At 37.7% G+C, this 13,141-nt stretch overlaps 1 long non-coding RNA gene across 3 annotated transcripts in view; it reads left to right on the top strand.

Moving 5' to 3' along the window:
- Positions 1 to 13,141, top strand: part of LOC114000345 — a 47,373-nt gene that overhangs the window by 8,846 nt on the left and 25,386 nt on the right. For all 3 annotated transcript variants that reach the window (XR_003545186.2, XR_005562988.1, XR_005562987.1), the window contains exon 2: positions 9,973 to 10,050. This is a non-coding gene — a long non-coding RNA (uncharacterized LOC114000345). The remainder of the gene's footprint in view (positions 1 to 9,972; positions 10,051 to 13,141) is intronic.

Below are 13,141 nucleotides of genomic sequence, written 5' to 3'. Positions count from 1 at the left end.
ATTGTATTTGCCATATGTGAAAGCAATTACAATACTTTGTAGAGAAGAAATGCCTTCAAGTGTCTGCTGACTAAGCCTACCCTGGGTTGTGTATTTGGGAGCAAAGCTGTCTTTTCTTTAAAGTAGCTGCTGATTCCTACTAATGGGCCAATCCTGAGAATTTTAAGTGTGCATACAAACAACCAGGCTTTTTGCCCTTCTAGTTTTCTTGTTACACGCGGTTTGGTCCATACCAAGTTGTTGGCTTTCAGCTAGCATAATTCTAATGTTTCCAGGGAAGATATATCAATTTATTTCAGCTACAGATCTGCACTCTTAATACTCAGATTATATTTTCCCCTTAAAAAATGAAAGTTTTTTTTTCTGTCCTTGACTCAAGTCTTATATATCATTCTTAAAAGATGGGCTTCCCATTCCTGGTATGTTTTTGATGAAAGCTACTTGTCCGGCTCTGATCTCATTTTCTCAGTTTCTTAGTCTGTAGATTTACTCATAGGCTTTCCTATAAGTAGCTATATAATTTTAAAATGTCAGCAAAAAAACCTCAAAAAGATCTCTCCTTCCATTAACATTAACATTTGCTCAATTTCTGTCTCAAATTCACAAGGACTGTTCACATAACACTTATCATATTCAGTGTAAGTAAGAGTGAGAGTTTTAGTCCTCTACCCTTCCCTGCTTTTTTGGAAACAAATATTCCATAATAACACTTCTAGGGATCTTTTGCTCAATGCTGTGTAAATCACCTCAATCTCTTTAATAGGATTTTGATCACATAACTTAATACCAGAGAACAGCTCTCCTATGTTAAATATGAGTAGGTCAAGGCTTTATATTTTAATGCATCCTTTATGCTTATTCTGCTCCTCTGCCATAATGATTCAGGGCATTAATATATCATGTTGCCACCTAAACAAGTATACAAGAACAGCTTTGTGGGGTTGATGTTTTGTATTATTCCATGAATCAACTTAAAAGAGGTTGCCACAGACACTGCCAAACTCCCCTAGGATTTAGATTCTCCTGGGCTTTAACCTGCAGAGTGTTGAGGAGCTCAGACATTCAATAGGAACCCACTGTCTACCAGGAGTTAGCAAAATGAGGCTTTTAGTTTATTCCTCTGACAGAGGGGTGTATTAGGTGTGGTACCAAGGGGCTTCAGGTTTCCGTCTAGTATCTCTTCAGTTTTATATTTAGATAAAACAGCAATGATGTAAAACTCTTCCCTACTGCCTACAAAGTATTGCAAGAAGGAAATATTACTTACAACATTAATATATATGTTATGGTACATAAATAAGGATTAAAGGTATATCAGAAATTTATTGAGTATATTTTTAAGACCTACTACTGATAAAATAGGGCATTCTTACTTCCTAGCAATCTTTATGACAAGCATGCACACTGCTATAGAAAACCTGAGTGTCAGTGTACTTATGTCCTACTCCTAGCTAAAGAAACCTGCATTTTCTAAATCTGAGGCAAGGAATCCTCTGTGGTTCTTTTCAAAAAAGTACATTCTGTAAAGCAAGCAAACTGCATATCCCCAGATGTGCCTCATGAAGTTACTCAAGGAGGATTAGAATGAGGACAATGAAAGACAAAATCACAGAATGGGTAAGGTTGGATGAGAACACTGCAAGTCATCTAGTCCAACCCTCCTGCTTAAGCAAGGTTCCCTAGAGCACAGTGCTCAGCATTGTGACCAGATGCCTTCTGAATATCTCCAGAGAAGGAGAGCCCCACAACCTCTCTGGGCTACCTGTTCTAGTGCTCAGTCACCCTTAAAGTTCTTCCTCGTGTTCAGGTGAAACTTCCTGTGTTTCAAAAGATGAGTTTTCCATATTGAAAAAGATAGTTTGTTAACTAAAATAATATTGAATCATCCTTTCATGAGATGTATAATTGTCTTTGTATAGTTTTCATGACAAATAATTAGAGGTGCACCTGCAAAGGCAGGCAGTTTTCAAAACTGGCTTCCCAAGTTAGTGATGCAGCTTTCCTTTTCTTTTTTTTTCCCCAAATACTAACATCTGTCAAAGATCACAGCGTATTATGGATCTCACTGTTCATAGGCACGGCACTTAATTTTCCCTTGGGTAAACAAAGCAAATAATGGATAAATACTGTAGGATCAAATGTCTTCAAACTATCAGAGCTGTGACTGCAGGCTTTAATCCACATCAGAAGTGAAAAACAAAAGAGAGCTAAAAATTGTGGCAAAAGATTTTTAATTGTTGTGGAGTTGGCAATGGCACATTAATGCCACTGCCCGTATAATCTCAGAAGGACTTTTTGAGAAGAAGCATTGAAACTGAAGAGCTTGGTTTAAAACATTGAGTTATACAAATAAAACATTTAATGAGTGTTTGTGTCATAACTGAATTAGAAATATTTTTTTTCCTACATTTTTGTCCTGAGCATAGTACTGCCTTACCCTGACTATAACAATACGCTGGGCTTTGTGCAACAGCTTGGTGCTGTGTTGCAGTTCCAGACAAAGTCTGGCATACAAATGAACTTGTGACACTGCTGCCATTTTAGTGCACAGTTGCTGTCGGATCTGTGGAGCAGATTCCTCGGGGAAACAAACAGCCTCAGTTTATCCTTAGATTTAGGGTCCTAGATTCTCTGGGGATAAATATTCTAAATTAAGTCTGAGGAAACTAACATGCTTGTTTGCGTAACAGTAAATAACTTTTAAACAGGCAGTACTTTCAAGCCTAGTCAGACAATTTCTATATAAAAAGGAGGCTTAAAAAAAAAAAAAGGCAAACATAATGTTCAGAAATCTATTCTACTCATCCATTGCAAAGTCATTTGTTGTTTTTAGATGTTTATATGGTGAAAGTGGAAAAAATACAAGGAGCAGGGACCTACGTGGACCTACAGAACACTTCATTCAATATGTTTGGAGTTTCCAGTGACTTCCTTCAAAAAGACAAAGAAAAAAACCTACAAAAATTAGATATTTATTGTATTGTCTCGGTTGGAAAATGTAACTTTTTCAAGTTTCAAAGAAAGTGGCTCCTTTTTTTTTAAGAACAATAAAATGTTATTTTAAAGTGAATGCCATTTTTCAAAAATTGTTTTTGCACTGGAATGACATGCAGTTGTTTGCAAATTAGAAGTTCAGTCTTAGCCATAGGTAGTTCTGAGTAATAACTGTGCTGTCTCTGAGAAAATACTGACAGAAGATTAGAAGGGGATAGACATTCCCGTACTAGGAGTCACCCTGAGTGTGTGAAATCTGGGCCAGGTAGATATAGTTTCTTTCCTGATCTTGCCCATTTGTTCCACAGGCAGGCACTGTCTGATCCAGCGTGTCGGAAAGGGAATGTTGAGTCTTGCCAAGAGCCTGAATGGGATGCCCTCACTCTTTTATCACACTATGAGGATAAGGACTTGTGCAGTGTGAAGCTTGGACTGTCATTTACAACCTTATGTTTACATGGTCTGAGATAAAACCAAACCCAAAAGCATGACCCTCTCTGGGAGTGTTCAAGGCCAAGTTGGATGGGACTTTGAGCACCCTGGTCTACCGGAAGATGTGCTTAGATGGTCCCTTCCAACCCAAACCATTCTATGATTCTATAACAGCTCTTCAGGATGCTGAGCCACCTCGATCAGCAGGACAGAGTGAATCTCATCAGACCTTTCTCCTTCTCACACAGTGTCCAAATTTTCTGAATCACTGCTTTGCTCAGTTCTGGCTAGTGGGAGGTCTGAACCCCAATTCAAATAAAATGCATGGTATGAGGCAGGTTTGCTGTTTGTCTCGAATAGTAAGAGACTGCTTCCCACTGACCTGCCAAAGGTCATGGAAGCTGTAAGCTTGGCATAAAGAGTTAATCTGGCTCATTAAAGGCATTTGGGTGCAAGAGGACCCTCCTGAGTGGCTATAAAACATCTCTTAAAAGAACTAAATGAGATGAACTGCTGGGTATTCTCTGAACTAACCTGAGAATTTATCAAAAATGGATTACTGCACCAGGACAGCTGTATAAGTGTCCTTGGACAAAGCCAGTAACAGAGCACAAAGGAAATAAATTTAAACTCTACTGTATGCTGCTCCTTCTTACTTTGAAATTTTGATGTCAATATGATAATAATTACCTAAGTGACTTTATTATGTTTTGAGATGATTTTATCTAAATCTGAATGTCTGGAGACACTTGACTTCTTTCTATAGTTTACCTCAAGTAAAACCAACAGTTAACAGCACAGAATACTTTTTTTAATCTTGGATGTTGTCTTTAGTCAGCATTTCTGACTATCTTGTGAATATGCTTCCTTAGAGGCTGATATTCATGGACTCTAATGGAGAATTTGAGAACAGAAAGTGCTCAAGCTCCACCCCAGTGCTCTACCTAGCTCAGCTTTTCCCCTAAGTTTAAGCAGGGCTTTGCTGATATGCTCCTCCAGAAAACAGGGGTGAATTTATATCTGCAAAGGTGGTCTACTTCTTTTGCAAGAAATAATATGAGGTGAGTGGAGTAGTATGATGTTCTTCCCATTATAATGGCATGTGGGATGCCAATACTAAGCTGCAGAGCCACTTGTAGTGGCAACAGCACAATTAATATGGGACTTCCAGAGCTGCCTAGCTCTGGTAGATCTGTTTTTAGAAAAAAAGGAAATTTTACCACTGACTTCAGTGAAAGCCTGTATACTTTCGAAAATTATTGTTTTTCATGGCCTCATTTGCTTCATCTAAAATTGTAAAAGAGCTCAGCTGCATGGAGTTCTTTGCACTAAACAGTCTTTTCCTCCATGCCTATTAAAAGAATAAAGATGTTTTCTCTGGCCAAGAAATTCTTGTCTTTACTTCTGAGCCTTCATATACTTTCAAGGTCAGTTGGGGCTGGCTTGTCTGAGATCACAAGAAGTCTTTGATTAATTAGCAGAACCCCTTTTCGAGATGTTGCTAATAATTGGTAAGGACAAATTGAATCTTTTTAAAAGAAAAATCACTACTGAGCTAAAACGAGAAACATTTACCTTACTTCACTGAAAGATAAATCTATACGCATCAAAAAAAAGCGAAGAGAGGAGCAGTGCTTATTTATGTTAGCTTACAAATCTAAAAGATCAAAGGACTGACAAATAATTTAAAAATATCTCTTCAGCAATTTGGTTTTGTCTCATGTTTATGTTATTTTAGTATTTTAGATTCTGTGAAATATTACAGTAACCCTAATTATAATGCAAATTAAATTTTTACCAGATCCTGATAGAAAGCAAGTAAACTTCTAAACTTCCTGTGTCATAGAGGAATTTTGATTTGATTGTCCAGGTCTATTTCCCACACCAATGTAAATTTTTAAAGTGATGCAGCTATAACTTCTCAAGATCGGTTCTTCATGCTCAGTCCAATTTAAACAGATCTTGAAATTGTTTGTGAAGCTCAAAAATAACTAAACCATTTAGAAGAAAAAAAAATCATAGAAACTAACTGAGCTGAGACCTTTGGTCCAAGCTCTCTCCAGATCTTTTGAAAACCCGTATTTTTAAGAGATTTATATTCTGAGACTCTATAAAATATAACAGCAATTTTGCAAACTTGATGGATTTGGTATGTAAAGACAAATAATGATTGCATTGAGAAATGTTGACTTCTGCCATCTGAGGTAAGCCTGCTTTCCCTTTGCCTAATACATCAATAGCAGGAACTCTGTGTTAAATATGAATATACGTGATTGTTGACAGAGATAAATTGGAATTTATACAAAATCTGCAGAGTGCTTCTCAGCATTACAATGTGGAGACAGCTTGAAAACGAAGTATCTGTGAATTCTTAGGTCTAATGAGCTAGTGTCCTCTAGCAGCATTCCTGGAAATATTGCCATCCAGACAGGGTGCTTCTGCTTTTGCGTGCCAGCCAGGGAGATAATGACTGGAAGGAATGAGCCCCCAGAAACATCTGCCCTTGCAGCAGTAAGAAACTGACCTTGTGGGATATACATTTGTGATGCTACCTGTCAGCTACTGCAACTGTGTGAGTCTCAGACTCTCCCTGCCACTTGGAGAGGGATAGCAGTCTTCCCAACTTTACTTTCTACCACCATGCCATGCTCTTGCTGGCCCCAACCACAGTGTACTTGCTTACCCATGCTGAACAGCAATTTACTTCAAGTGGGGTCCTATTTACCACCATGAGCAATGGTTTTAGGAACCTTGTATCCATCCTATGAAAATTATGACCCAATAGCATCAATGAATCAACACTTCAAGTCCTACAGCTTATTTCTAGACATACTTCTGGGAATGAAGAGGAAAAAAGAGATGTCCAAGATAAGCAGTTTATGGGAAAACAGCAATTTTATTAATAACTCAAAATATTTCTTATATGTGAATAGATTCAATGAACTTAAAGGGTTTTTTCCAGTCTAAATGGTTCTACAATCCTACACAAGCAAATAAGATTTCTGAAAGCTAGTTTACCCACACTGAATTTACATCCAAAACTTCATTTAAATGAGATTTTCCCTGCCTGCACATGTGCTTTTAAAGAGAGAAATCTTCATCGTCCTACAGTCTTTGTCCCACTTCACAGAAATTGCTGCACAAATTTATTCCAGCAGAAAGCCATTACCCTACTCTGCTGCTTTCCCCCCTTACAGGGTGTGATTCAGTTTATAGCTGCAGGATGAATTTAGCAAAGATGAACAGAATGATTTGCACAACAATTCATATCCTATAACACATATTTTAGTTTTATCTATAGCATGTGAGGGATTTCTCTTTTATATGAATTCCCAATAGCACTCTTCAAGTGGGTTGCCCTCCAGTTTCTACCATCAAAGACCAGAGAGAATACACAACACATTGAGAGCACTAAAGAATTAAGAATGTTGCTCTTTTACTTTCTCTCATATTATTTGTTCACTCCTTTGAGTGTCATGGATTCCTGGAAAATACTCAAAAAGTCTTCTTCCAGAAAGCACCTTATTAATCTTGCTGGTGCTGCACTTTCCTTGCAGCTGTCAAGCCCAGCTTAATTTCTATTCTGGTTAGTATTCCCTTTCTTACAGCATTCTTTCCCTACCACAAGCCACGCCTGTGCTTGGTGAGTGACTAAAACAGGTACAGGTTTTGCAGAGCTACACAAGAACACATGCAACTCAGCGATGAACTGCTGACAAGAACACAGTGTCATTTCCTCAGCCCCTGAGTGATGCTTTATGGTAAATGTCAGCTATTGTTTCAGTTACTACAGTGTAAGCATGGGGGTGGTTGACACATTTCAGGGTTACTCCATTTTTCACATTATCTTCTCCTTCTGTTATCTTGGGACAGCTTCTTCATTTACTCAGACTGCTGTATAGATTATTTCTATTTTCTAATAGTGTAACTGGATAAAGATTGGCGTTTCTAATGCCTGGTGTGACTAATTCACTAGCCTAATTTTGTCTTGCTCCTGCTGATGTTGAGGAATCTTTTGGGACCATACTGGGTCATCCACAGCCGTCACTAAGGGTTGCATGAGCATGCTTGCAACCAGCTACCACTACAAATCTTATCTGTCTCTATAGTGGACAGTGTCTGGCCTTTACAGGGAGTACTGCACACTCTCTTCTCTACTTGGTGCTGTCTTCATGATGCCAGAGCAGGAGCAGCTGGGACAGACTCCAAGTTGGGCAGACTCAGTAGATATAGCCCAGCCTTCTATTCCTGAGCAGCACCATATAGGCAGCAAAGGGGCCTTTCCTGCCTTACTAGGTGTATTCCGTATTCAGGAGCAGTTATGACCAGTTTCAACAGTACCGCCAGCAGGGAGGCTGCTGCATGTTGCCTCTCCGTATCAAGAGGCAACCAAGTTCACCTGTCCTTCAGAACTTCTCTGGAAAGATCACAGAATCACACAGGATCACAGAATATTCTTAGTCAGAAGGGATCCACAAGGATCATTGAGTCCAACTCTTGAGTGAAAGGCCTGTATGGGAATCGAACCCACAACCTTGGTGTTATTAGCACCAAGTTCTAACCAACTGAAAAAGATGTAACAGCTCATCAGCATCTTTCCACAGATTCCAGGGACCTCTAATCTCCCTGATTTTTTGTTGTCTGCAGGTACTGCTATCCATCTTGGGGATCACTTTACTTAGTCAATTAGTTCCACTGATTGAAAGAGACTGGTGCTAGTTCTGCTCAGCACAGGAGAAAGTCTCTGGCCACGCACAGCCATGTAATTTCAGTCCTTCTCAGTACTTTTCTTACATATTAAATTTTAATTACCTCAGTGTGGCAGGAGTTCAAGTCTACTAGCTTTTGGTATGCTTCTGAATGTTAATGTCCATTTTCAGCTCTGCTGCACAAGAAAATGTCTGGTTAAAAATGCTGACAGTTTGTAGTTGTGATTTTTAATGCATCAAACACCATCAATTTTTCTCAGCAGCTTTTTACTTTGCTCATTCGAGTACGTTTTGTTAAGACAATTTTCAATATAAATTTTGTTGCAGTTTTTATGATAGTCACCTGAGATGAAATTTTGACAATTTAAAAATGTCGATTCTAAAATGTACCCAGGGGTCTCATTTACCTGCACATAAATGCTACAAATACTTTGTAAAAGCACAGAAATATTTGGAGTTGCACATGTGTCATTTATTGTGAGGCAGCAAGTAGGAGAGTGAAAAGAGGGTCACATACAGGCATGAAATCTGTCCCCGCTGCTATTTGGCCCTTAAATAAAATACATGCTGAGTTCCATAAATCACTTGCAGGATCTTTGCATAACAAGTGGTTTATGTTATGACTGAGGCCTGACAGGCAAAGTGAAGTCAAAATGAGCAAGACCATGATGAAATTAACAATCAAATCTAGAGCAACCCTTTCAGAAGTGTTTCTTGTGCATTTACTTATTCTTAGTCAGATGAGCAGGTAAAGAAACACATTAATACATTTGCTTTCATGAAAGAACGGGAAGTATGTGATTTAATTTAGATCTACAAAAGCTAAGGAAATCAAAACTGAAGTCAAATGGGGAGCTCTGGCTGCAAAGCTGGAATCCAGTTAGAATCTCAACTGCCCCAAGCTGAAAGCATTTTGGCACTCAGGTGATTTTGATATATATCCTGAAAGGAAATTTTCTGCCCCAAATTATGTACACGACTGGATTTAAATCTATACTCAGACAGGCATCTCATGGTCATTTTTACTATTAAACCTAATATCCTGTGATCACTTTTCATTTATAAATTATTATCGGTATTCCTTGTGTTGCCTCTACCAGCTTGTTTGTTGGGGTTGGATCATGTCAATATATCTATATATATCATTTATATTTATATAAATCTTCTACTGGCATCCAAAATCCAACATAAAACTAGAGATACTTTAAGCAATTTTTCTTCCTTTTCTAGGGATCCATGACAACCTTTTGGATTTCATATTCCAACAATTATGATAACTAGTGTATCTCTGCAATCTCTCTTATCAGGTAGATCTAATACAGAAGACATGGTCGTGTAGAAGGCTGCCAAGCATGGTTACCAAGACAAAACTCTGAACTTTCTATTGACAATAGCAGATATAAGTTTGATGTTTGCCTACAACAGTGAAATTAGGTCTATTTCTTTCTGAAAACTGATTCATAATCTCAAATTTAACACTATTTTATGTTCTTCTAGTTAAAACTTTTACCACTGCTCTTACAAAACATTTCATCAGCATTCATTGGACTTTCAGTTGATGTATTTAAAAATAATATTAGGGAATAAAAAGACAACAGTGAAGCAAAGTTAGCTCATTTCTAAAGGGGTGCAAACTGAAAGATGATTGTGTTTTAACCATGATACTGATTCTTAATTGTTAAATAAGGAAGCTCTGTTTTGAACTTTTCATCTAATCCCAAATGACTACAAGACTATAAATGTAAATTATTGTCTACAACATACTTTAGTTCAGAAAATAATAGGTAAAAGTGAATCTTTTCCTAATAACATTTTTCCCTCTGAATTTTTTTCAAAGAATCCTACTGTTCCATGGAATCTGTAGGTAGAGATTTTAAACGTGTTGAACATGGAAAGCAGCAGAGCCAATGAGAAGGTAAGATATTAGATCAGCCTATGTTAGTGTTTGCCAGGGTTCTCTCTCCTCACCTAGTTTCCTGCCCATTTTAGGTCTTAAAGCAGATGATATGGCTCATACATCAGTAGACTATCCAACTATGTGTGTGTCTATTTGTGCAGCTCCCAGTGACAAATTTCAATTAACCATGAGTTCTTTTTCTCAAAGCTCTAAGCAGTCTGAAGCACTGGTGAGAAGTGAAACACAAAGGAGCATCTGGAATTAAACTTGTAATTATAATGTGGATATAGACCACAGTTTTAACAACAGCATCACTTTATGACAGAATACATTGGCAGAAACTTTAAGAAATAATGTCTACCGGAGCTCCCAATCTGTAATTGATCTGTGAATCCCTTCTGAAATAAGCATCTCCTAATTTCAGTGGTTCCTCAGAGTATTTCTACTGTGAGTGAAAGCAGAAGCAGGAAGAATCAATACCTTTCATTTCTTATTTGACTGACATTCAGAAATCAATAGAAAGTTTATCTCTAAGTCAAAGGGTAATGAACTAAAAAATGGTAGAATTATTTTTATTAATTCTGTAGAGTATATTTTAAACTATATGCATAAACAAATTAATAAAGAAAAGTTCTCAGATTCAGGGTAGCATCAGGTTGCCCGATGTACAACAGTGGTTACAATAACAGTTCTGTTACCTGGTTAGTTAGTTAGTTACTTTAAACACCATACATTTATTTGTGCTTTTGGTCAAATAGTACTACTCCAGACTCTTGCTCATGGGCCAAAGGATGGCAGTTGTCCAAATCATGTCAGTGCTGGTTTCTTGGGGTTTTTTGATAGAACCAGTCTACCAATGGGAGGGATGGGAGGGGAAGGAATAATTATTAATTTTTCTAACATGCCATTTAGAAATCCATAACCTGTTGTGTTGACCAGTTCCCACAAAACAAAACAAAAGAAAACAAAAAGCATAAACCACCACAAAAGGTAACTAAGGCACCCAAGGATTGATGACTTGCTACTTGTTAATTATTCCATTTGCTAATGTGGAGTTGGAGGGGGCTCTAATTTAATGGGGCAGAGCCAAAGGTTACATTAGCCTGGTGTCAGTAGACATGGTATTCGCAGATAGAGTTGCTGGGAGCAGACAGCCCTGAAAGGAGCACCTGGCCTGGACTCCCAGCAGTGCATTAGTTAGAAACAGGAGAGAGAAATAATTGCAGCACTAATGAGCCCCAGGTGAAAAGACTGTTTAGCTAGATATGGGTCTGTCTTTCTTTTTTCTCTTCTTTTTTTTTTTTTTTTTTGAAAATGCAAATGTTCTGATTGATGAGCTAAATTGCTTGGAATTCCTAATTCCTTGCAGTAAAACATAGTTTTTGTGTTCTTTTCCTTAAAATGTGGGCTGCTCACTATTAAAAACACATATAATGATTGAAGGGGAAAAAAATTTCAGACATATACTGGAAGCCACTTGGTGAGATAAAGCTCTATATCATATCCTGTGTTTGCTGAGTGTTTATGAGTCAGAGTAGTGCAATGGGATTCCCTGTGAGCTAAAAATGGCTTATTAAGCATTTACAGTACAAATTTTCATATAATTGCTTCTTCTGAGAGTTTGGATTCCTCTCTTCCTTTCAACCAAATGGCTTTTTGCTATGTCATTAAAAACTGCTTTTCACAGTCACAAATATATGTATTAAATTACTGATGTGTTGATGTGGACAGGTTTACTGTGTCAAATTGTCAATCTCATACCCATGTTTATGTATGAGTGAGTTGCTAGCTAAAACCAATGGTTACTACCCTTTGACACCATTTCATTGTTTTATTGATGGTTAATTTTGTGTACAACTATTTTAGAATTGTTAACAATAAAGAAAGGGAGAAAATAAATATTACAGCAGAAGAGACTATAAGAATGGATTTTTACATCATCAAATAAGAATAAGGTCATATTTGTGTATCCTTATTTTTCAGTGTCATGTAGCTTTTGGCTGCTGAGAGGATCCATATTTGCTTAAATATAGGGCAGATTTCAATTTTGATAGTTGTGGTGAAGTGTGTAAATCTGTATTAACACCTCCGCAGAGCCATATTAGGTCAACTCCACAGTACTGGAGCCATCCAGGTAAATCCTTGGGAGTGAGGCCAGGATCTGGTTATGAGTTTGTTTTCCAATTTCCCCAGTGTGAACGATAAAGCCAGGGCTAGAAATGGTCACTTGCTTTCTGCTTTTGCAAGAGCCTAGCTCTGAATACTTGAGATATTTTCCTGATATTCAAATTAGAAATATTTTTCACGGTCCAGTCTTGCTGACTTACGGCTAACCATTTGCACCAGGTTAACCTGTGTTAAGAAAAACCTCTTTCATACACAGTGAAAGGATTAGACATGAAAAAAAGACTTCTCATTAACTTCTGCACCAAATTGTACTTATTTCTTCTAATTCATGCAACAATTTCACTGCCTGTATTTCAGCACAGAAAGGGAGCTTGTTTTGATGGGACATGATTAGCAGCATGGCTACAAAGAAGTTATTCAGTATTGGACTCCTGTTATCATTGCACACTTGCTTAGTGCCATAGGGGTAGGAAGATTTATAAGGGCTGCCTAAAAGCTGATAGGTGTCAACCATTCTACAGCTCAGTTCTTGGCCAATGTCTTTTCAAAGCAGCTGTGAGTAGCAGTGAAATAATCATGGCAGAGTTCACACTTGGGCAGTGACAACTCAGTGTCTGCTAACACGAGGTGTCCCAGTGATAAAATAAACCAGTTTAGCCCATCATTGCTGGTGCAAATGAGGAAATGGAAACTAAAACCCTTAAATCAGAAATTAAACCTGCGTGGGACTGGGTAGATAGAAATTAAATATTAGAGAATGGCCACAGTGAAAACTCTCCAATGTGAGATTCGGGTCTTTTGCTAACACCAGATCTAATCAATGTGAATAAGCTCAGGGAAATTCACTTTGTATTCAGCGAGGATAATCCATCATGATTTTTATAATAGACTGTATTCATTATAAATGGTATGAAAACAGACTATACCATTTTTAGATAGAAATATTAGTAAATGCACCTGCTGATAAACCATTTCAATTTTA

Source organism: Pipra filicauda, unplaced genomic scaffold, assembly GCF_003945595.2.
Source record: "Pipra filicauda isolate LSUMZ 115617 unplaced genomic scaffold, ASM394559v2 scaffold177_size2800117_pilon, whole genome shotgun sequence".
NCBI lineage: Eukaryota > Metazoa > Chordata > Aves > Passeriformes > Pipridae > Pipra > Pipra filicauda.
Note: the sequence above shows the minus strand (reverse complement) of the source record. Positions and strands in the feature narration are given on the sequence as shown.